Raw genomic sequence first — 25,686 nt, 5'->3', positions numbered from 1 at the left:
TCCCTAAGCACAGACAAGAAGATGGCAACTAGGACCTATGCTTCCTGAAAAGCCATCAGGCGCTTCACATTCCTCCTAAAGAAATGAAGGGCAGAGCAGAGTGTAAATTACCCACAAAAGGGAAAGTGTGCTTAAAAAATGAAAGAACCCAGAGTGAGTAAAGTACACCACGATTCACAAAATAAAGTAGAAAGTACAAACTGTTAGATTATATGCTAGCTACTTCCTAAAAAGAAACAGGAGGCGGGTGCAAACAATAGCTGGATTTTCACTGACTGGCTTCAAGCTATAGCAGAATGGCTGAACATTCAAAAGAAACTATCACCAGCAGGAAATGCCAGCAGAGGGATAGAATATAAAGGTGTACCCGAAATGTGATAGGGAAGACAAATGAAAGCACATGCGCTATGCTAAACAGACTTCAGCGAGAATGGCAGAACCTAAACACCAGGAGAAACTGTGTCTGTTGTGGCTTCGTGGTCCAAAGAAACCCATCACAAAACACAGGCTCAGGGGTTCAAACTCAGGAGCATGACAGGGTCACCTATGCTCCCAAACAATCTGGGTACTGCATGGAAAGCATCACTTAAATTATTACTAAGGAAATGCTTAAATAATGATAAAACATTTCAACTGCTTGATGTATGTGTTGAATTATGAGATGAAATTTTTACAGAGTGAGAATTTCAGGATATGGAAAGACTAAAGTTTTGGACAGATGGTGTAAGGATGATGACTTAATAAATTGGGATTGAATGGAGCTCTTTTTGCATATAATGTACTAACTGGAATACTGCCAATGGTACCTTTCAGAGTGAATTAGAAATCCAGCTGCCGCTTCAGAACTTTTTAGTTATACATGTTCTGGACGACGATGAAATTAAATTCTATCCATTAAAAACAAGTACTAGTAGACACAATATACTGTTACGCCTGTATTTTACAATGTAATATTGATTTCAGAATACTTGTATGTTCAATCAATTCCAGGTGTAATAATATTTTTATGATACATTTTAGGAAAAGCAAATAAATCTAAGAAGGTAGTTTTATAGGTAGAGAGCATATAATAATGATATATGGGTACAAGGTGAATTATTGTATTGAGATCCAGTGTTTGTAGAGGTCCATGGAGAACACTCAGCTCAAACATAATAGCGCACCTGGAATTACTTTCATTATTATTGAGAAACCAACTTCAGGTGGCATGTTGTGTGAATACACAGTAGCACATCACCCTGTAAATTTAGCAATAAAGAGGCCACCACTAAAAAAAAGTTTTAGCACTTAGTGAACACTGTAAAAAAAAAAAAAAAAAACATTTGTGGGATTGCACTTTTTCTGCATTTTCATGTCACTTTGAATTTTTTTCCCGTTTTCCAGTACACAATATTGTAAAATCAATGGTGCGTTCAGAAGTACAACTCGTTTCGCAAAAAACAAGCCCTCACATGGCCATATTGATGGAAAAATAACAAAGTTATGGCTCTGGGAAGAAGGGGAGCGAAAAACGAAAACTCAAAAATGGAAATACCCCTGGTCCTAAAGGGGTTAAGATGGCATCCTGTAGGAATATCCGAGCAAACTCCCTATCTTCAACTTGAATGAGTTGGTCCATAATCTTGTGACCTCATAGAAAATGCATTAATTAGCACTGATAATAGGTGCGTACATAGATGATAGATAGATAGATAGATAGATAGATAGATAGATAGATAATAGATCACATTCCAAAAAGAATGTAACTTTCTGACTTGTATTGGCTTTATGCCTAAGGCTAAGCATGTCAGCAGAGCACGGATATTCCCATACAGCAGCTGCAGACATAACAGGCATCTTTCAGCCCTTTTTGTGTCTGGAGAGATTTCCTATTGTGTCTGAGTCTTCTCTGCTAATGCTGAACATCCCCCAGTCTTCCACCCGTCACTCGCTGGTTAATATGTGAATATAATTTCAGAACTTAAACAATTGTGTTACAGAATTAAGTACCAATAGAATTTAAGACAAATGCCAGAAGTACAAATTCGTTCTTCAGTTTTTGACAGATAAAAAGAACAAAAAGAAACTGAAAACTATCAAGCATGGAACACATCAAACTGACAAGCTAACATCTCTCAAGAAATCGACATTCGCATAACATGAAACAATACATTATGTTAAAATGCCAACTTTGATTCCAGTCAAGGTCAGTAAAATGCGAAAAGTAACCAATTTTTGCCTGATACTTTTATTTGATTACAATGTAGCTAAATACAATTTGTGACTAATAACACTTAGCTATCAAAGTTAATTCAACATATACAATATTTCAGAAACATAACTAATTTGAAAAATTCAGTTAAAAGGGGTGAATTATATCAATAGTGCTGTAAGGTTCAAGAAAAATCCAGAAATTGTGGTTAATTTATCCAACTAAGCCAAATGATAAATATTAGTAACCTATGAGAAAGGACATTATTGTCAAAAACGTGTAAGCCTTTCTTATGTCCTGGAACTCTCATTTTACTCTATGTACTTTTTAACCCCTTTCCGACATGTGGCGTAATAGTATGCCGATGTCGGACTCCACTTGTTTGGTGCAGGCTCCGGCGCTGAGCCCGCACCTTTCTAGGCACATGGCAGCTGATGGGTTGACATGACAACAAGAGGTCTCCTGCAGACCTCTATGGTTGTCACTGCTGGATTGCTGTGAGCGCCACTCGGTGGTTGAGGCTCATAGCAAATCAGCATTTCTGCTACATACAGGCGATCTGATCATCACCTGTATGTAGCAAAGCCGATCGGGTTATGGCAGCTTCTTGTCTCCCATGGAGGCTATTGAAGCATGCCAAAAGTAAAAAAAAATGTTATTAAAAAAAATAAAAAAAATATAAAAGTTCAAATCACCCCCCTTTCGCCCCATTCAAAATAAAATAAAAAAAATCAAAGATACACATATTCAGAATCACCCGATCTATCAATAACAAAAGGATTTACCTGATCACTAACGGTTTAGGCTAGTTTCACATTTGTGTTTAAGGCCGCAGTGGCGGCCTACGCATGGCTGCCGCTAAGCCCCACCCCCTGCCATGCCTCCGCCAGTAGCTCCGCCTACGGACGCATGATGCTGCATGTGTCCTGCATCCCCTATCTTTAGCACTGGGGACACAGGCCGTGCGCAGATATGCGTTTGGCGGCACATGTGTCCTTTTGACGCTGCGCCGACCAGCGCCAAATGCAACAGGTTGCAATTTGGTGCGCTCGGCGCAGCGTCAAAAGGACGCATGGGCCGCCAAATGAATACCTGCGCACGGCCTGCGTCCCCAGTGCTAAAGATAGGGGACGCAGGACGCATGCAGCGTCATGCGTCTGTAGGAGGAGTTACTGGCAGAGGCACGGCAGGGGGCGGGGCTTAGCGGCGGCCATGCGCAGGCCGCTGCTGTGGCCTTAAATGCAAATGTGAAACTAGCCTTAGCAAGAAAAAAAGTCAAAACATCAGAATTCCTTTTTTTTTTGTCGCCGCAACGTTACATTAAAATGCAATCACGGGCGATCAAAAGATCATATCAGCATCAAATTTGTATCATTAAAAACATCAACTCGGCAAGGCAAAATCTAAGCCCTCACGCAACCCCAGATCATGAAAAATGGAGACGCTACGAGTATGGGAAAATGGCGCAATTTTATTTATGTTTTTAAACAAAATTTGTAATCTTTTTTCCCCACTTAAATAAAAACGAATCTAGACATGTTTAGTGTCTATGAACTTGTAATGACCGGGAGAATCATAATGGCTGGTCAGGTTTAGCATTTAGTGAACATGGTAAAAGAAAAAATAAAAACAACTGTGGGATTGCACTTCTTTTTGGAATTTCACCGCACTTGGAACTTTTTTTTTCCATTTTCAGCACACGATATGTTAAAACCAATTGTGTCGTTCAAAAGTACAACTTATCCCGCAAAAAACAAGCCCTCACATGACCATTTTGACCTAAAAATAAAAAGTTATGGCTCTACGGCACTGAGAAGAAGGGGACCAAAAAATGAAAATGCAAAAGCAAAAATAGCTCTGGTCGTTAAGGGGTTAATGGAGAGAACATAACATTTGGAATTTTTTAATTGCTTTTGGTGCCAGATTACAACCTTATCACTTTTGTATTGTCTACTCATGGATATCAGCCTTGAATATCCAAGCATCTATCAATATGAAAATTTACGGGTATTCTCTGTGGTATTGTGGTGAGCTGATGTTTTCTTTCCTTTTTTTTTCTTTAAAAATTATCAGTAGTGTTATAAGGTTTGTGCAAAACATCAGAAACTGTGCTAAATTTATCAAAATAAGCCAAATGATAAACATGATTCAACTTATTCTTCTCCACGTCATGGTTGATGTTCCGCTACAATATTTTGCCAAGAAAAATTGTGCGCACCTTTTAAAAATGTTTGTGCCATTTTAGCCACAAGATACAATATAAAAAAAAGTATAGTATTTTTTTCTTTTAAATTGCGGTGGAATATTATTAATGACAGTTCTCTACTAGCTCAGAAAAATAGTAGGACGTTTGAGGAGAAGTAAGACATTTGACTGAGAAGTTTATCATCAAGCGATAGAAGAGCATCAGCGACCCCAAGCTAACAAGGAGAACTGAGGAGTAAAAAAAAATTATTGTGGACCGGAAAAAAAAACCACCTGTTAAATAAATGTTATTTTTGTATTTGTTTACACGGATTGATTATTGGGATAATCCCTGTTCTCGGCGGCACATCAACCAGTGGAAGCAGGACATGTGCTGCCGAGAACAATATCAGTTTATGCGCCCAGAGTAGCCTCATTTTAACGGCCGCTTTATTCTGAAACCACAAATGACCCCCCCGCCGTTCAGCTTTTAGCATAGATAAAGAGCCCATCAAGCTATATCCACTTTATACAGCACTAAACGTAAAGCGCGAATCCTTACATGCACTTTACTAAGCTTCCCTGACATAAAATAGGGGTATTGCACCAAGTTCTGTGGCTTTATCCCTCCTTCACGCTAAAAGCCATTTGTCACAGCTTTCACTAAACATGTTCTTTACTTTACAAATTGACCAAAGGATTATTTTAAAATGTCTTGCTGTCACACTATCAAATACAATCGGTTGTGTGGTTAAAAACACAGCAGGAGCAACTTGAAAAGCGAAAATGTCAAGAGCCGGCATACAATTTCATACTATTTTTGACCCATTGAGGCGATAAAGTAATTATGTATAATTCTTCACAATAGTAAGCCTGAATTCTCGGCTCTGTGAAATCTTAATAGCTCCTAATGGCAGTGTACAGTCTTCAGACGTCTGTTTGCCGTCTAGCAAATAACCACACAAAGACAGCAAATTTGGAGTTGCATGCTACTTTTTGATTCTTCTCTAAAAAGCACGGGGAACAGAGTGAGACGTTAGGAATTGACCAGCTGTGAGATAATGAATGCCACATCCCTGCCTACGAGAACGGGAAGCCTTGTAGGCATTAGGAGCCGGTAATGACATGTGAAACGTGACAAATCGGAGGAAAGTGATCGCTACCGGAGTCCTTGACCTGTGGTTGTAGAGAAGCAATTGGTCACCGACCTGCTCGCAATTGTGTATAATCTGTAGTTACGTCTTCACTACTGGAGATGAGGAAGGACGATGTGGCTTTGACTGCACGTAGTTATGAATCATAGTATTAACCAAACCTCCCTAATTATGGCCACCAACTGATATTTCAAAACAAGACCCCACATCAATCTCTTGCTTTCACAGCTAGGAATCGGCTGGAGGCCTTCACACTCCCAATTACAATCCTATAATTGCTCGACCTTATGGCTTTAGGAGGAATATTTTATCTTTGATATTTATATGTAGATCAGGAGATCATACAATAAAATTCAAAGGTCATCTGTCAACAGGTTTTTGCCTCCCTATGATGTAGAGTCAGAGACCCTGATCCTAGCGATGTATCACTTACTGGGATGCTTCCTGTAGTTTTGATAAAATGACAGTTTTGTCTAGCAGTCGTCTGAATGCGGAGCTCTGTATAACCCCCCTACACACCAATGATTGGCAGCTACATCTGTGCACTGTGCATAGGCAAAAAGTTGCCAGTCAGTGTTGGGGGCAGGGTTATAGAGAGCTCATGAATATGGAAGACTACATGGCAGCAGGTTTACTAGTCCTCTAGTGATAATCTCCTGCTGATAAAACTGTAATTTTATCAAAGTTACAGCAAGCAGACCTCCAAAACCTGGTGAAAGATTGCCTTTTCCACTACTGGAGAGCACCTTCTTAAATGCTGCAGTGTCTCTAATAAAATAAATGCTCCCCTCTTGGACCGGTGCCATGTCTCCCCATTCTTATAACATGTGAGCACTCCGGCCAATCAGCGACCACTGATGGACTGCAGCCTTCACAGATCCATCAGACTAAACTCCTTCTGACGGAAGGCTGCAGCCAATCAGTGGCTGCAGGTCTCATGAGAAGTAATGTCACATGAGCACCAGGAGACATCGTTGGAACATCGCCAATGCCAGGACTTATTTATTGTGTTTATTTTATTAGGGTGACTAATTTGAAGGGGATCTCCATAGTGGACAGCACCTTCAATACTATAACAAAAAACAATATAAATCTGCTAAATGTGAATGCAGAAGGCATCAAACACATAACATGTAATTACATGTCTAGTCCTTTGGAGATGCGCAATACAACCAATACAATGATACCAATGACCTATGCTAAGAATATCTCCTGGTAAGTTGCCTTCAACCCTTTTTTATAAACCTTAGAAGCATCCTTGCCCTCAATGTCTGGGAAATCACCATAGTAACAAGCGACTGTATGGATTACTCCAAGCCTTGCAGTAGCATGCAGTATTTCCTTCTGTTTCTGCTGTTATGCACCGTCCTATACTAATGCCTGTAAAATATAGATTTGGTGATGTAATGAATTGGCCGGGTGAACTGATTGTTTCTGTGTACATTTAAAGGGATTGATCAGAAAATGCAATCTGATAGCAGTGGCCACAGCGCCATAACTCGCTATTGGTTAGTATATACGTTTATGAGGAAGGTTAGTGATACTTAGTTACTTGTTTTTTTTTTTCCAATTTCTACACCCATCACTGGCTGCTGGGAAAATGTTGAATGCACACAAACACAAACTGATTTTTATTTAGGATCATTAAGGGGGAAATGACCCTAAAGGCACACTTCTAAGATATTTTGAGTTTTCGGTTACAGTTCCCTTGTTACTGCTCCACTGATTACTCTGCATATCATAAATACAGTGAAACCCCTTGATACACCCACCCTGTTGCTCGAAATTGATCAAAGATAAAGTCCAATAAATGTCGGATTTATGGAAATTGGTAATTTAACAATACGTTCATCTGAGACCAGAATTATATGGAAGTTAGTATTCAAGATCAAGAAAATATAAGGCTCCAAATACCATAAGTGTTGTGTCAGCTCTAAAGAGGTTGTCTGGTCTTAAACTACAAGTCTGCAGACACATGAATCCTGCCAACACATGCACTGTCAGGATTCCCCAGTGTCGGCGCCTGGAGCGGCTGTCATGTGGCCGCAAGTATATGATGCGCACACTGTCGGCCACATTGTGACTAGATGGGCACAGCCTCACTCAATGCAAGTGTATTGAACGAGGCCGAGAAGAGTCTAATAAGAATGTGGCCGGGAGTATGCATATTGCATACTTACAGCTCCGGCGAATCCCCACAACATGCAGTGTGCACAATGTGAGGGTGTCACGGTCACGCGTGTCTGGACGCAGCGACTACCGCAAGGCAAACCCATAAGACACCCGTGACCCTGGATACAGCGCCTCCAGTGGGGCAAATTTAAATAATAAAACGTGCAGCTGCATACGCTGCCTCCAACTGGCGAATTTAGGTATTACACGTCATACATACAGTAGTCTGGAAACCCCGCCTCCAGTAAGGCGAATTTAAATAATAAAGGGGGAACCTGGGTAACATTAACAATGGTGGGCCCTGCGATAGGGAATAGGGAAGTGAAGACCTCCTGAGCTCCCCTGAGACAGTGTCCCTGCACTCCTAACGTTCCCTATGCTGGTTCCACACCGGGCGCGCAACAGGAACCTAAAAACCCTAGCTCGTCCTGACCTAAACCCTCACTAGATAATCGGTCGGTGCGGAAACTAATCCCACCACTGCACTAAAACACACATGAGGAAAGATGACAAAACAGGGGAAACACCACTTAGCTTTGCTCTGTTGTGTACGCTCCTAGCAACAGAGCCCATCACCTGTGTGCATCTTCTCCTCCACCAGGATCCATCACCATAACTGGATCCTTCACCATAGTGCAGCCTTGGAGCAGAGTCCACCACCAGTTGCAGCTGCCCAGTAAACAGAGTCCCAAAGATGAGTCCAGCTTCTGCCAAAAAGTCCAGCATGCTTGAGTCCAGCTCTCAGCAACCAAGTCCCGCATGCTGAGTGCAACTCTCTCCATAGTCGTCACTCCACCAAGCCATGCAAGAACTTCCTGCAAACACCATAAACTGTGACTCCACCACACCATGTCAGCCCTTCTTGCAGACCACCTAGCTGCCACTCGTCCCCTCTGGCTGGGCTGTGCAGGACTCATGTTCAGCTCCTTCCTCACCCAGGCTTGCTTCCAAAATGATGAACACACAATCAATATCACCAACCATGATTGAACAACCTGGCTCCCTTTTATAGAGCCTAACACCTGATTTGTAATTAAGTGCACATTAAACCAAAGAAACCACAGTGCACTACCGCTCACCACCACCGGGGCAACCCAGAATGAACAACACCATGTGTAATAATTCTAATGGCCACCGGGGGCAATCACATCACCCTGGCACCTAGCCAAAGGAAAAAAAGTTCACTTATCCATTTAATCTGTCAGATCCACGCTGGATCATGACAGAGGGTTTATACGTCTGCAGTCACTCTAGACTTGTAGTTTAAGACAAGACTTGAACCCCTTTAAGTAATGATCAAGGAATTGAACACTGACCAAATTTGTATTGGTTTTTTCAAATATTTTAATGTTTAAAGACTATAGACCTTTGACCTGCAAACAAATTTTTTTACATACTTTATTGTTTACTAGAATTGTAAAAAAATTGCACTAAGCTTATTTCTTCATTCATTTATAGACTCTATTGATATGAAGTCTGTAAACGTTTCCTAGTTTCAGATTATACAATTGTGGCTGCGTCTCTCTAGCAATACAAGCTGAATATGATGGGTGGGTCACAAGGATGTTGCTAAATTCACTAGTTCTCATGTGTCAGCATAGATTCATCCCTTTACTGTTTCCCTTTCTACAGTGCATGAGGGATTTCTTTTCCCTTGCACTGACAAGACACCTGATATTGAAGTGCGTAATTTCCCCCTCTGTACCCACCTGCCACTACAGTCTACTGTATTCCCTCTTCCCTATATAAATCCTATCCTGTGTGATCTGCCCCCTCATGAAGGCTTTTATACGTTGCCCCCCTTATGCACTCTGAACTTCCCTGTAAAACCTTCTGCCAATCTCTGCTGCACTTGGAAGAGTCAGATAGAAAATAAAAGCTGATGCAGCCAGGAGCAAGAGGCTGTTGGATTTATGTCAGAAACAACAGGATAGCCAGTTATGTAAAGGAGTTCTAAAGACCATACACCAACAACATTTTAAGACTATTTGAAAAGTTGTTCCAATTTTCATTTTGGAAGCAAAAAACTCTAGCATAGTTTCAGAACAAAAGAGTAGACTTTAAATATGTAAATCTGGAGGCAGCATAATGATCCCACAGATCTTGAACTTCCATTATTTTTTGGAATCCCTTATTCATGTTGTTTTCAGGGGACACTAAACACAACTTAAAAACATTACAGCTTGTAAATATTATCGTAGATGTCAAAATGCCACCCTACACTTGCCATATTTTTGACAGAACTGCTGTTAATATATACTTTTATTAAATAATATGATAGAGCCAAAGCATATTTCACCTGTCATGTTTGGGTTTTACACAAAAAAAAAGCTCTAAGTATAATAGAGTTCTAAGGATAACAGAGCTTGAGCCGCTTAAGGGCCTGTCACACTAAGCAATATCGCTAGCAATATCGCTATAACGTCACTGGTTTTTGTGACGTTATAGCGATATCGCTAGCGATATCGCTGTGTCTGATACTTACCTCCAACCGCTCCCCCGCTGGTTATCGCTGATCGCGCGAGAACGTCCTGGACCGTTTCTCGTCGTCAGCTTCCTGCTGGGCTTCCTGCTGTGACGACGAGCGACGCGTGGATCCGGGCGGGAGGACGCAGGATCGCCGTGTCTGACAGGTAAGTAACGACCCCTGACCGCTGCTATGTCGCTGGTGAGATCTGCCTGTGTGGCAGCTCACTAGCGACCACTTAGCGATGTACCAGCGATCCTGACCGCGTCATATCGCTGGTCGGGATCACTGGTACATCGCTAAGTTTGACAGTACCTTTACTCTCATTTTTTAAATAAGTGATAACGTATTTTTTAAAAAAGGCAAATTTTCAGTCAATCAAACCCAGCGTAATTCTTTTATCAACAAGTGACAGCCGTGATGATCGCCCACACATAATCACCATAACAGCTGAATAAAACAATCCCAGCAATGTATGTGCAGCTCTGTATTGCCAGGTACTATGTTGATCTAAGAGATACTTGGCTACAATACAGTATTTGCAGCTGCAATTATGTGCTTAACAGCAACTGCAATTTGTAGTGTAAGTGTGGTTAATTGCACAATGCTTCTCAATGCCATTCAGAAATGAAAATGCATTAAAGACAAAGGTCAGAGCGGAAATAGACATCATTTTACAAAAGAGAACTGTACATATAGTGGGGAAAATAAGTATTGGAAGCACTGCCGATTTTGCAAGTTTTCCCACCTACATAGAATGGAGAGGTCTGTAAGTTTTATCGTAGGTGCACTTCAACTGTGAAAGACTGAATCTACAAACAGAAACACAGAAAATTACATCATATGATTCTTAAATAATTAAATTGTATTTTATTGCATGGAATAAGTATTTGTTTACCTACCAACCAGCAAGAATTCTGTCTCTCACAGACCTGGTGGTTTTCCTTTAAGAAGCCCTCCTATTCGGCACTCATTACCTGTATTAATTGCACCTGTTTGAACTTGTTACCTGTATAAAAGACACCTGTCCACACACTCAATCACACTTCAAGCTCTCCAGCATGGTCAAAACCAAAGAGTTGTCTAAGAATACCAGGGACAAAATTGAAGACCAGCACAAGACTAGGATGGGCTGCAGGATAATAAGCAAGCAGTTTGGTGAGAAGGCAACAACTATTGGCATAATTATTAGAAAATGGAAGAAACACAAGATGACTGTCAGTCTTCCTCGGTCTGAGGCTCTATGCAAGGATAATGCTGAGAAAGATCAGGAAGCAGTCCAGAGCTACACAGGATGACCTGGTCAATGACCTAAAGAGAGCTGTGCCCACAGTCTTATACATTAACTTTGGTAACACACTACGCCATTATGGTTTAAAATCCTGCACGGCATGCAAGGTCCCCCTGGTCACACCAGCACACGTCCAAGCCTGTTGGAAGTTCACCTATGATCATCTGGATGTTGCAGAGGAGGCATGGGAGAAGGTCATGTGCTCAGATGAGACCAAATTTCAACTTTTTGGTAACAACTCCACTCGCCGCTTTTGAAGGAAGAAGAAGGATGACTACAACCCAAAGACAGACTTCCTTTAGGACACAACCAAGTTACATTTTTCATTTTCGTTTCACCCATTCTTCTTCTAAGAGTAATAACAACTCTTTATTTTTCATTTGACAGAGTCATATGAGGGCTTGTTTTTCACAGGAGAAGTTGCAACTTTGAATGACAGCATTCATTTTACCATAATATGTACTGAAAAATGGGAAAAAATCCAAGTAAGGAGAAATACTGAACAAAAGCAATTTCACCTATTGTTTTTTGGGCTTTATTTTTATGGCAACCATTATGCGGTCAAAATGATTTGGCAAAATTATTCTTAAGGTTAATACAATTATGGCAATATCAAACTCATATTCAGTGGGTTTTTTTTTCAATTATTTTAATGGATAAAAATAGTCTAAATATTGTAACTTCTAAATGAAAATTGTTTGCGTCATTACCGCATTTTCCGTAACTCAAATTTAAAAAAAAAATTCCGATGATGGACCTGTGTTAAAGTTTATATTTTCCATGCCAAATTGTAAATTTTGTTGGTACCATTTTTAGGTACACAAAACATCATGATCACTTTGCATTGCATTTTTCATGTGAGGTGCAGCAACCAAAAAAATGTTGCATTTTTTTTTTCTCTTTCACACAATTACCATGCGAGTTAAATAATTTTAAATTTTGATAGCATGGTTTTTTATGTATGCATTGATACCGAATATGCTTAATGTGTTGAGGCTGTCTAACAGCCGCAAATCATGCAGTCCCATGGACTTGAACATAACATACAAGCACTTCCAGAGGCTCGGATAACACCAGACAATGTGCTGATAAGACATTACCTGAGCATGTTCGCTCATCACTATTTAAATTTAAAAGCTGCTGCCAACACTCACTTTTAAGTGGCCAAATAATAGAGCTGATTCCAGTTTCTGCTACTGGAAGCAGATGCAGGTTGTACCACACAACTGGAACATGCCCTGTGTGTAGCAGGCTTAGTTCTTAAGCCTACTCTATACAACCATTTCTTTTCTATGATGTTCTATTATGTCATGGAGTGAGAGGTAATTAAAACCACCTGCCGAACATAATGTAGGTCCTACCAAGATATTGACAGCAGATCCTTTAAGTCATGTAAAGTCAAGTGCAATTACAATTTTTGTAGTGTGGCCGGGTGACTTACCACACTGAAGGAGGCTATTGCCATGATGGAGTATGATTGCCTTACAGATTGATTCTTATATGCCCATTGTAAGTACTTAGTGGGGAAGAGAAGTCAGCATATGCAGCCTCAAGTTTTGAGGCCCTGTGCGTTCTAACATCTTTCAATCGTAGGTCTAAATTGTGCGGTCCCATGCACCACTCCGATGTCCGTGCAGTCTTGGTGCATTTCCCCATGATATTGCCAAATTAATTAATCCAAAATATCCAAGGTACCGGTGGTTTTCCTTCAAACTGTTATCTTTAGATTAGTCTTACAATAAAAAAGCGATGTTTCCACCATACAGGGTATTTTTCAAAATATACATATAGATGTATGTTCCTTTTTGTATATGGCTTGAAAAGGGCTCAATGTGGTCAAAAGGGTTTTTTTTTATCTTGGTTATGCTATGAAATAATAAAGATAACCTTTTGGAGGAGAACATCTGTTGCCTTGGATCTTTCGATCTTTCAATCATAGCGAGCATTGACTCAAAGGGAACCTGTCACCAGGTTTGGCAGATATAAGATGCGGCCACCGCCTTTCAGGCATTCTGTAATGCTGTAGATAAGTCCCTGATCCAATCTGAAAGATAAGAAAAATAAGTTTTATTATACTCACCTGCGGGGCGGTCCGGTCCGATGGGTGTCGCAGGTCTGGGTCCGTCGCCTCCCATCTTCTTGCGATGCCACCCTCCTGCTTGCTTCACAGACTCCCCGGCATCGCGTTCCTGCACAGGTGTGCCTATCTGCCCTGTTGAGGGCAGAATATATTCCTGCAATGTGCAGGCGCTGGGCCTCTCTCACCTTTCCCGGCACCTGCACACTGCAGTACTTTGCTCTGCCCTCAACAGGGCAGATAAGCATGCCTGCGCAAGAGCGCGATGCCAGGGAGCCATGAAGCAAGTAGGAGGGTTGCATCCCAAGAAGATAGGAGGAGTCGGACCCGCATCTGCGACACCCATCGGACCAGACCGTCCCCTGGGTAAGTATAATAAAATTTATTTTTCTTATCTTGCAGGTCGGATCGGGGCTTATCTACAGCATTATAGAATCCTGTAGATAAGCCCTGAAAGGCAGTGGCCATATTTTATATCGGCCACAACTGCTGACAGGTTCACTTTAAGTAAAATTCTACAATCACAGCTGTCACAATAGGCGCATGTACAGTATACTAAGGGTGTAATTGCTACTTGCTGTGAATAAAAAGCTAAAATAAAATTACTGTATATGAAACAACCCTATAGTAAATAAATTGCACATACCAAAGTCAAATGGATAGACATATAGAGAAATGCAAGGAAGCAGCTGCTCAAAAATGTAGTACACAAACAAGATCCTGGCCAAAGAAAAGAAGTCCTGTCCAGGGTAGAAGATAAGCCGATATTAAGTGTATGATTAATTCTGGACTGTCAATGCCTTGCAACACTTGGGAGCTCAAGGTGAATTGTCCCTTCCAAGGGGAATGATGCAATTAGGGACTGATTTTATAGAGAGTGTTTAATGTACCATATTCAGCGCAAACATGATATACTGCTGATAAACATTTCACTTTCTGATTATACAAGATCAGTCACAGAGTGAAACGTTAGGAGGTGTTATCTTGGAAAGCATTCCATTTAAAAAAAAAATAACAAAAGTGAAATTATAACCTTGAAATAAAACAGCAAAATGTGTAATAAATACAAATTTAGAAAGTAAAAGCTGAAATTACCAAAAGGGAATTACCAGAGTAACCTGAAGCTGATGTCATACGGTTGTTTTGGGGGGCTTTTTTCTTAGTCATCTCCTATATGGTGCATCAATGTGGTTCTACTATGTCATTAAAATTCCAGTAGTAACGCAATAGAAGATGATATTACACAAACTCTGCCCATATACAACCAATTGGAAGACCGATTATCTAATGATTATACTATGAACGTTTAAAGGAGGATTCCAACAATTCTGACGCAGCAAAATTGCTTTCAGCTTTAGATAGGAGAGGTCTTTTAAAGGAGTTATCCAGAACTACATTAACTTTTTACTGTGGGTCTAAGAAATTACAGGCAGGTAGTTGAAAGCCACCTGCTGTACCGTCCAGTGCAGATCTCTTCCGGCTGGACAGAGAACCATATCCGTAACCCGGTCCTGCTCAGCCCTTATTCACATTGACGTCACTTTGACACATGGTAAGGTTTTAACTTTAGAGGTTAGGAACTTATGACCATCCCGATTTGGTGGGATGGATTTTATGCTTTTTTTTTTCATCAAAAAAGGTGTTTACTAAGTACCCTATATTATTTATATGCACTATTGCTTTTACTTATTTACTTACAGCAGGGAATATGTTCATTTTGTTTCTGTGTTAGGTTTTGTCTGTTTAATGGTCAGTGTGAACATGCTCCTATTTTGCATGCATTACCAACTTATACTCCAGTTCATGTTTTTCAGTTAAGTTTCAGGTTTGTGCTCTTAGTGCAGATAAGATTGCGGCCTCCTTTTCTGTAAGCAGGACATTACTTTTATATGTGTATCCATACTGGGGGACCCTGTTCTGTTCGGCCCTTATTTACATTGATGTCACTTTGACACATGCTAAGTTTTTAATACTAGAGGTTGGGACCATCCCAGTTTGGGTAAATCTTGACGCTGGTTGGATGACTTTTACGCTTCTTTGATCAAAAATGGTGTTTACTGAGTACCCTATATTATTTATATACCTTATTGCTTTTATTTATTTACTTACAGCCAGGGCCAGTTTTAGACAAAGTGGGGCCCTAGACAAAAGTTTAAAATGGGGTCCCAAATGCTCACATATTGCACCATCACAAAAACATTTCTGTTGTATTTACAAGCACTAAGTTTAGACTGGTAAATGAGCGTGATCGAAAATAGTTATGTCATTCAACGCTTGTTTCCCGGCCTGTTTAGGGTAGGTGCACACGTTCAGTAATTGGCAGCGCTTTGGATACAGCACATGTCCACTGCATCCAAAGCGCTGCCGGCTATTGAACGCAGGTGAATCTGCATGTGTTCATTGAACCGTGCAGATTCACCACGTCTAATACATTGATGGGTGAAATTTATCTTGCGGAGACTTGCGTCTCCACAAGATATATAGACATGCTGCGGTGTGGAGAGACGCGCTGCATGTCCTTTTCCGCAGGTGATCCGTGGGTGTCTGTGCACACATAGAGGGCATGGGATGTCTTGAAATCCCATCCACTATGCTTTAACATCTGTATGCTGCACAAGTATGCAGCGTCCAACCCGCACCGTTTACTGACCGTGTGCACCTACCCTTACTGCGGCTGAGGAAGAATGATTGGTCCAGATAGTCCTCGATACAGTAAAATGCATGTCCCATATAGTACATATAGTAAAATGCACTCCCCATGGTCCTTGATAGAGTATAATGCAGCCCCCTCAGAGCATAATGCAGCCCTCTCAGAGTATAATGCAGCTCCCCCAGAGTATGATGTAGCCCCCACACACAATATAATTCAGCCCCACCAGAGTATAAAGCAGCTTCCTCACAGTATAATGCAGCCCCTTCAGGGTATAATGCAGTCCCACACACAGTATAATGCAGCCCCACACAGTATAATTCATCCCCCCCACAAACACACACACTATAGTGCAGTACCCCCACACACAGTATAATGCAGCCCACACACACACAGTATAATGCAGCTCCCCACACACACAGTATAGTGCAGCCCCCCACACAGTATAGTGCAGTTCCCCCACACACAGTATCATGCAGCAGGCATATATACACACACTGTAATGCATACACGCACACTTACACTATAATACACACAGCCACAATACTTACCTCTCCTACTCGTTCCCCCTCTGCTCTGGTTTCTGCAGTGCATCTCATCAGCTCCACTGCCGGAAGCCCAGCTCGCACTGCTGAGTGAAGAGAGAGGGAGCATCACATGACACTCTTACCTCCATTACTGCTTTCAACTGTATTGGCATCTATGATGCCGATAAGTTGAAAGCGCAATGCAGGGGGGAGGGGCGGCACTTGGCCTCTCTTACTCAGGAGCCCCATAGCGGCTTGAGGGCCCCTGGAGGAGCCTGGGCCCTAGGCGGCTGCCTGGTCTGCCTTCCCATATCGCCGGCCCTGCTTACAGCAGAGTATATGATCATTTTGTTTGTGTTTTAGGTTATGCTATTTTACCTGTGGTTAGAGACATAATGTTCCCTAGGAGAAATTATATGAATATGGTGCTTTGCTGAGATACTAAAAGTCAGTAGTTCTGGTACACGCCATTAGTATGTGAATGAGCCCTTGCAAAAAAAAAATTGCTCATTATCACAAATGTAGCAGAGCTGAGTAATTTATGACTACTCCAAATGTGATATCTCTGATCTATAGTCAATGAGTTGTAGAGAATTTCACCTTAGCTACAGTAAATCAATAAATCCTGGATTGTAAAATATTTTTGGTAAAATATTGATACAAGGATGAGTGAAAAGATTTATGGGGTTTATCATATATTTGGCTTGAATCTAAAAAAACTGACCCCAATCTAAAAATTGTTAAAATGTATTTGTCTGAATTGACCAGCACAGCCAGATTAATTCACTATTTCACATCCAAATATGATGCAATTCGGTGAGAACATGGATTCCATTCTAGAACAATTTGTTACCCAAAATGAAATATAGACTGTAGTGTAGATGATCACAGCAAGAAATTTTGTAAAAAAAAAAAATCCCCAGCACTCTAATATTTTAATAACTCAGAAAAAATGTTTTAACATTTTCATCAAGTCAGGCAACTCATAGGCTTTGTGCAGTAGAACAATTCAAAATTGTCACGGAAAATCTGCAGAGAGCAGATATGCTGAGCAGATAAAGAAGCAGGCGTGAGCCTCAGACACATATCCTGAGACCCTCCGCCCATTGTTGAGTGAATTCTAGAATATGCAGTGTCATGGCACTGGAAAATGAACATGATGCTTGGCATGGTATCAAATATTACAGTTTGGCTTGGCTGCTGCAAGTTGTAATTTTGTCCGCAAGACATTTCTTTGCCCTGCATATTAGGCACTGGTTTCTCGATCTCTTTAATATGTACTACTATGAAAACTCAACAAAGTACCCATAAGTCATACAGTATCATACGTGACATCATAACTGGAACAAGATCATACCAAATTATCCCAGACAGTATCGGACTGGGGTGCCAAGGACCCACCAGTAACCAACTCCAGGGCTCCACTTTTCAACTACGTGCAAATATGACTCAATCACAAATTTATGTAACAATGAACTATGTAGACTGATAAATGAATAAGACGCTTCCTTTGTCTGTACATAGTGATTCAATTATATTGTGCCAAGTTCTGCTAATAAAAGAGGGTGATGGCCCACTCCTGCACAGGGGCCCACCGGAGGATTCTCCTGATCTCCTTTGGGACAGTCCAAGACTGATCCCAGGGGACCCTTATCTGGTACCCACAAAGTTACGTTCACTGCTATATGCATATTAAGCTGCACTATTCTGGAACACACACTGGTTATATCACTAGATCAATCATCAGTATGTGTGGTGATAGAAACTATTCACAGCTACTACTATGCTTGGGCAGTCCCATCAATAATGACTGAGGAACTCTGGCAGTCTCATAGACAATGAATGGCATGTAGGAGCACCTCTCCTTCATTCAAGATGGCACTGGAGATTCCCATTCTCAAGGTTCTCCGGATTCTTGCGATATCCAGCAATCAAAGTTATAATCAGGATAGGGGATAAATTATAGTTTCGGAAATCACCCCCTATTCCCAAGTTAACAATAAAGAAATGCAAAAAATAATAATAAAAAATGCATATCACTTCCAGAAAATTGTAATCTATAAAAATATGAAATTAATTAAACTGATGGTTAAATGCTATATAGAAGGAAAATAAATAAAACGTCAGAATTGTAGCTTTTTTGGTTCTTGCAACAATGCAAAAAAATGCAATAGGAAGTGATCAGAACTTCATATGTACCCCAAAATTGTATACATAAAATCACCAACTTGTCACGCAAAAAGAGACCCCCACGTAACTCCATTAATAGCAGTGTAAAAAAGTTATGGGTCTTGTAAAATGGAGACATAAACAATTTTTTGTACCAGAACTGTAGTTCAAACATTTTTTGCAAAGAATTCTTTGACTTTGGTCACCAAGAACAAATCTCGTAAACCATGACTGAGGAGGCTGCAGAGTTTGCTCATACCGCTATTATTATATACTAGATGGTGGCCCGATTCTAACGCATCTGGTATTCTAGAATATGTATGTAGTTTATTTATGAAGATTTAAGAATAATACAATGAATACACAGGATTTTCCAGGTAAAATATAAATGTGACTGAACTATGTGGCACTGTGACTGACAGAACTTGTTCAGTAAACGTGACTGAACTACATCACACTGTGACTGACAGAACTTGTTCAGTAAAGATGAGTGAGGGTTAAATTCTGCGCCGATATCGCTGATTGGTCGCCGGGCGCGACCAAGCAGAAAAGCGTGGTTCAAATCCCACGGCAATTCGCGGGCGGACTGCACCTGTCACTGCTTGGTCATGCCTGGCCGGCCACGACCAATCAGGCTAGTGCCGGTCATCTCCTTGCTGCGTCGCCGCTGACCTCCGTGCGGCAGGAGATGACCCACGGCAACCGCCGGGAAATCAGCGGCTAACGCCACAGATCTCCCGATGGTAGGGGTGGCGTGCGTCATTCGAATTCCGCACCAATTCGTGGCCGGACTGCCCCTCTCGCTAATTGGTCACGGCCAGCCGGGTGCGACCAATCAGCGACACAGGATTTCCATTACAGACAGAGAGACAGACAGACAGAATTAGACGATTATATTATATATAAAGTTTTCAGGGCAAGTTATCCACATTAATCTATATGCTGTGCATGGGCTCCACTCTTTTAGCAGGAAGCCCAAAGCTAAGTGATCTGCCTGGATTACAAGGCCATGTAACATGAAAGATGAGTGTATCAGACAAAATTCAAAGTTTTGTTCATGCAAATTTTCCTGGGGAATGTTCTTAGCAAATTCAATGTCCTTTATTGTTCCCTATTGTATTCTGAGGTCTGTAGAGACCCCAAAGTATAACAAAAGTAATATGTTCAAACAAAAAAATCCTTATATTCATCCCACCACTTTTCTATCTGGCCAGGGCCGGGTTGGCCATCTGGCAATTCTGGCAAATGCAAGAAGGGCCCGTCTGGTCATGGGTCGCCTTGTCTGCTACGTTGTTAACAGAATTGGTGTTCTCAAGACACCCATACTGTTAAGAGTTGTGATGGAGCACAAAATCGCTGGCTCCATCACTTATCCCAGCAGGCCACGGGAATCATTAGAAATATTGGTCATGTTGTAAATCTTGTTTTCCTCCATCCAGGGTAATATTAGTAATATATTCCATCTAGTGCTTGTGGAAGGGGACAGAATGCGCCTGTATGATTGCAAATGCTTGGGCTGGGTTTCAGTCCCAGTCCTTACCTGTAGCTGGCCCTTTCGCTCCTCACCATCACTTGTATGGTCCTCATTGAATCTTCTGATTCCCAACAATGAAATCCCTGGGCCTCTCACACTGCGATGGGACTTACAGCTCTGTGAAGGCCAGGAAGGGTTCTGTGCAAGCACTTAGAAGGTCACAACATCATGACATTCACTGTGACCTTGAGAACATGTGCACTGATTTACCCCAGGCCTCATCAGTGTCGAAAGTCCAGGCTCAGTGTGATCAGCCCAGGGATTTCAGCGTGGGTGGCTGGGATCAGAAGATGTGAGAAGGACTGGACTGGTGATGGGGCCGGATAGGTAAGCAGTATGTTGAGTGTATGTAAGGACTTTTTTTAACCTTTTGATGGCCCCTTCACTCAATCCACACAGAAGCAAATTATAAATAATCCACAGTTTGGCAAATACAGATTTTGGTAAAATTCTAATAGAATTTAATTCCACTCAGATGTACTCACTTATATCGAGTTAACAGGCAAACCGTCTAGTTATAGCAAGAAATGTTTCCAAGTATTTGTAAGGCCTGCAAACTTGTTATGTCAAAGAACCCATGAAAGACAGGAAATGCCATACATACAATCAAAGATGGGTTTCCATAACAACTAATTTTGTTATTTGTGAAAATTGTGAAAGCTTCTATAGAAAAAAAAAGAGGAAAAGGAAAAATTCCCATGCACTCAAACATTTATGATTTTCTTTTATTTATCAAAGCCCCATAATTTATCAGTATGGACAGATATAAACCGATGTAAAACTTTGGCTAGTTTTGGTTATCCCACTACTTATACAACTTGTATAGTGAGGAGAGCAAGGCATTTACTGCACAGTATTGTCTGACTGTTACCGATCTTTCATCTCAGTCCAGCAGAACTCGTATTTTCTCCATCACTCTACGATGTGGCTGTGTAATACTATAGTGGTGCAAGGGCTTTGCCACATTCATAAAACAGATAGATAAATTTTTTTTTTAGGCAATAGATAAAACACTATATATTCTCAGCCGCTCTTCTTGCAATCATTACTTTGCACTTGATTTCACACAATGGAAGCATTACAGAGAAAATAAGAGGTGGGTTTATGAACGAGACATTATAGTGTCTGTGTGATAGTTAAGTGCCAAGACAGAAGTTTCCTAATTTTTGTGTATATATGCTTGAAATGAATTCAGACAATAGATCTGATTTATTGAATTGCTTGTCCAGTGCTAATTATCACCACGGTCCCACGTTATATTAACCTTGTCTTCTTAGGGCAATACTTTAACAATTAAATGAACTGACAAATCGTAAAGCCAAAATCTGTTGCCTGGAAAAAAATCAATAGAAGCAGAAAAAGAACGTTTTAGCAGCCAAGAAAGATATTATATGGCATATCACAGCAATATGGCTAAGGCTTCATGGCACATCGTACTGCACTCAAATGAAATCTGAGCGCAGTCCAATTTCCACGGACTGACATAATGAAGAAGATGGAGAATTTTTTTTCTCCATCTTCTACTCATCCAAGAGAGTTGGATCACACTCTGTTTAAACTCTGATCAGAGCTTGATCAGAATGCGATTAGTGTAATCTACCCGATTCTCTCAGGTAGGAAATCTACGATCATCTGCATCTGTCCTTAGTACCATTTTGGAGTTCATTACACTTTTTTTTATTGCTTTTCATTCAATTTTGTATCAGAAAAATGATCATAAAACTGCATTTTTGACGGTGTTCACCAGAGAAAGTTAAGTGACCAGCTAAGGTTTATCATTAGGGTCATTACTGAGCGTTGTTAGTTACGTGTAGGTTCCCCCCTCCAATAAAAGACATTTGTAAAAAATCCCATCCCATGCACATCCCATCACTGGTGTCAGAAAGTTACAAACCCGTAAGTGATTTGCCTTAATTATCTGATCTTGAAAAAGAGCAGATTTTTTTTATTCATTCAGAAAAACATCTGAGATCAAATTATAGGGCCTTTCTCACAAATTACATTTAATACTTATCAATTAGATAGCAGATTGTTTTGGGGAAATCCCTTAAAGGGAACCTGTCAGCAGGGTTGTACACAGTAACCTATACCCAGTGTCAGGTTGGCACCGTTATACTGCATAAAATGATACCTTTGTTGATGAAATCCTTCTTGTGTTTCTGTTTTAATCCTTATTTTTAGTTTTTAGTTAATGATATGCTCGTGTCCTAAGGCGGGGTTCATGCAAGTGGTGCTCTGATTATATATTCATAATGCAGACTGCTGACGGGTCACTGATCCCTCACTGACCTGCCCACTAGTTTGCATAATGATGTGTGTATTTGAAAAAAACACGTCACTTCATCAAAATGGCGGCACCTGCGTACTATCACTTGTCAGTGCCTTTTATCTTGCACTGTTGAAATGAAACAAAAATCACCATTAAAATGGCGCCGTCAGCTGTGCCTGCACATTAGCATCTATCGCGTTCCGATAGCTGCTACTGCGCATGCACCACTTCCGGCACCATTTTGTTGTAGTGTAAATTTTTTGCAGTGACAAGGGGTGGTGGAGGTGCTTGTGCAGCAGCATCTATCGGTAAGCGATAGATACTAATGCGCAGGCGCAGCCGACGGCACCATTTTGATGGTGATTTTTCTTTCTTTTCAACGGCACAAGATAATAGGAACTGACAAGTGAGTGTTCAGGCGCTGCTATTTTGATGAAGTGACATGTGTTTTTTCAAACACACACATCATTATGCAAACTAGTGGGCAGGTCAATAAGGGATCAGTGACCCGTCAGCAGTCTGCATTGTGAATATATAATCAGAGCACCACATACACGAACCCCGCCTTAGGACACGAGCATATCATTAACTACAAACTAAAAATAAGGATTAAAAAAGAAGCACGAGACGGATTTCATCAACAAAGGTATCAATTTATTCAGTACAATGGCACCGACCTGACACTGTGTTGTAGGTTACTATGTACAACCCTGCTGACAGGTTCCCTTTAAAGTAAATCTGTCACCAGATTTTTGCCACTTAATCTGAGAGCAGCAAGATGAGAATGCAGAGATCCTGATTCCAGTGATTTGTCACTTACTGGGCTGCTTGCTCTAGTTTTGATTAAAAAAAAAACAGCGGGAGAGCCCAGTAAGTGACACATCACTAGAATCAGTGTCTCTGCCTCTATATCACGTTACTCTTATATGGAGGGAACAACATTTGGTGACAGATTCCCTTTAAAGTAATTTTTTTTCTCCCATGGACAAGAAAGCACTTATTACGTTATCCTTATTTTAGTTATTTTGTTACACCATCACCATTTCATTACAAACATACCAAAAAGAGCACAAAACAGTTTGCATATAGACAACAGCAACAAATAATGAAAATAACTAAAAAAAAGAAGTAATAATACTAATACTGCAACATAAATATTCTTATGTAATATAAAGTACAGCTTGATGGTTAGACATGAAGCTCATGTCTCAGACGTGCATGACTTCTATCTGCCTCTCCTTACTACAGGGATAAAACGGTTACAGTAAAGTACTTAGTATAATTCCTTTTGATACTTTTTTGCTAGAGCGCACCCCATTTCCATTTTTCTAGAGCTCACCTGACTTTGCATGCTGGTGCGCCATTCACAGTCCACATACAGTAAAACATGCAACAACATGCTGAGGATTCGGTCACCCCGCCCTACAGCTGCAGAGCTATATCCATCTGCTTTGTGTGAGGAGCTCCTTAACCCTCAGTGGGTCACATGGACTTTATTTCATTAGTAATAATGGATAATCCAGTATATTCTGTTGTTCTTCATGGTTTTAACCTAATGTAACATATTGCAGTATCTCAAGACAACACAAAGACGCGCCAATCAGGCAGTTTCTTCTTCAGTGGAGACACTGACCAAAACAATTCCACCTCTATTTCTATGATAGGCTTTTCGTTGACCATATGTTATTACTCTTCTTTCATTTACTTGCATTCATCTTTGCCTGTATTACCATTAGTTACTGTAACTTCCCACCTTAAAAAAGAGTGTAGACCAAACTATTGGTTGCCAAAGAGCCCCCAGACTGATCATCGAGGGACCTCAATGTGGAGCACATCAGATACTAATGAGTCAAGTCTCATTTATTGATTTTTTTCATGTTCTCTAATGAACACATAGCATCACTGTAAACTAGAATATAAAACAATACAAACATATATAACATTCATGGATTTTACGTTTAAAATTCCCAAATTTTCCCGGTATCACTGGGTTTTCTTTATAACTGGTGTGGAATAGGAAAGCTCATGCTCTTATATTGACTCACATATTGACTCACATTTCATTTTTGGTATAATTGATTTTTCTCCTAGGATAAAAGACGAGAAGCACTTATACAAGGCTTAAGTGATCTCTCTAAGGACATTTTGACCACAAACTTCTTGCCTCTAATATGTGGATGTGTAGTGTGTTCCAGGAATTTACTATGAAATTAGATTAGAAATTAGACAGTTGGGTTCTGACACCGTGCACTGTCAGCAATCAGCTGCTATTACATCCTGCAAGTAAATAATGTATGGGTCAAGAACTGGTCTGCTCCATTGTGTGGTGGTCATTGTTGGGTACTGCCGAAGTAGATAGATTAGCAGGTATGTACAGTATATATGTGGCACCCCAGGAGTCTGGTTGCCACTGTCGCATTGCCTCCCTCACAGGGGATGATGTCATGCCTGGAAGCAAGGAGGAGTTCCCTGGTTAGGTAACATCAGCATTCAACACTTTTCCTGGCTCCAGACCAGGAGGGGCAGCTCAAAACCCAGTTTTAGGGGAGCTTCCCTATTAGTTCTGGCCTGGAGGCGGGGTTAGGCAGTCAGTGGTGGGGACTGGAGGAGTGAGGAGCTCATCCCCAGACGAGAGTTGCAGTCAGAGTCAGAGAAGAGTTATAGAGGAAGAGAGAAGTCTAGGAAAAGCTGGGGAGTGGAGCTGTGACCAATCTCAACCCAGAACAGAGTGTTAGAACCAGACGCTGGAGTCTGTGGCTGCACGGGTACAACAGTCACAGCAGCTGAATCCGGAGGGCAGGGAACTATAGGTCCCCTGGCCCATCAGACAATCGGGGAACAGCAGCATATCAGAGCCCAGAGCCGCCACAATGGAGTGACACCTGCAATAGGCTCAAGCTGCCTGCCATACGGGCAAGTACAGGGACCATAAGAAACAGAGGCTCAGCATAGCTTTAAACAGCAAGGACTTCAGAGAACAGCGCAGCAAGGAGGCCTCCAA

The 25,686-nt window shown here is 41.0% G+C and overlaps 1 protein-coding gene across 5 annotated transcripts in view; it reads right to left on the bottom strand.

Annotated features, from left to right (window-relative positions):
* ATXN1 (ataxin 1) overlaps window positions 1-25,686 on the bottom strand; it is a 411,948-nt gene that overhangs the window by 297,924 nt on the left and 88,338 nt on the right. The gene's annotated exons all lie outside the window — the stretch shown is intronic.

This window comes from Dendrobates tinctorius, unplaced genomic scaffold (genome assembly GCF_039654945.1).
Source record: "Dendrobates tinctorius isolate UK_male_01 unplaced genomic scaffold, ASM3965494v1 ptg000115l, whole genome shotgun sequence".
NCBI lineage: Eukaryota > Metazoa > Chordata > Amphibia > Anura > Dendrobatidae > Dendrobates > Dendrobates tinctorius.
The sequence above is the reverse complement of the archived record's forward strand: the minus strand, read 5'-3'. Positions and strand labels throughout refer to the sequence as shown.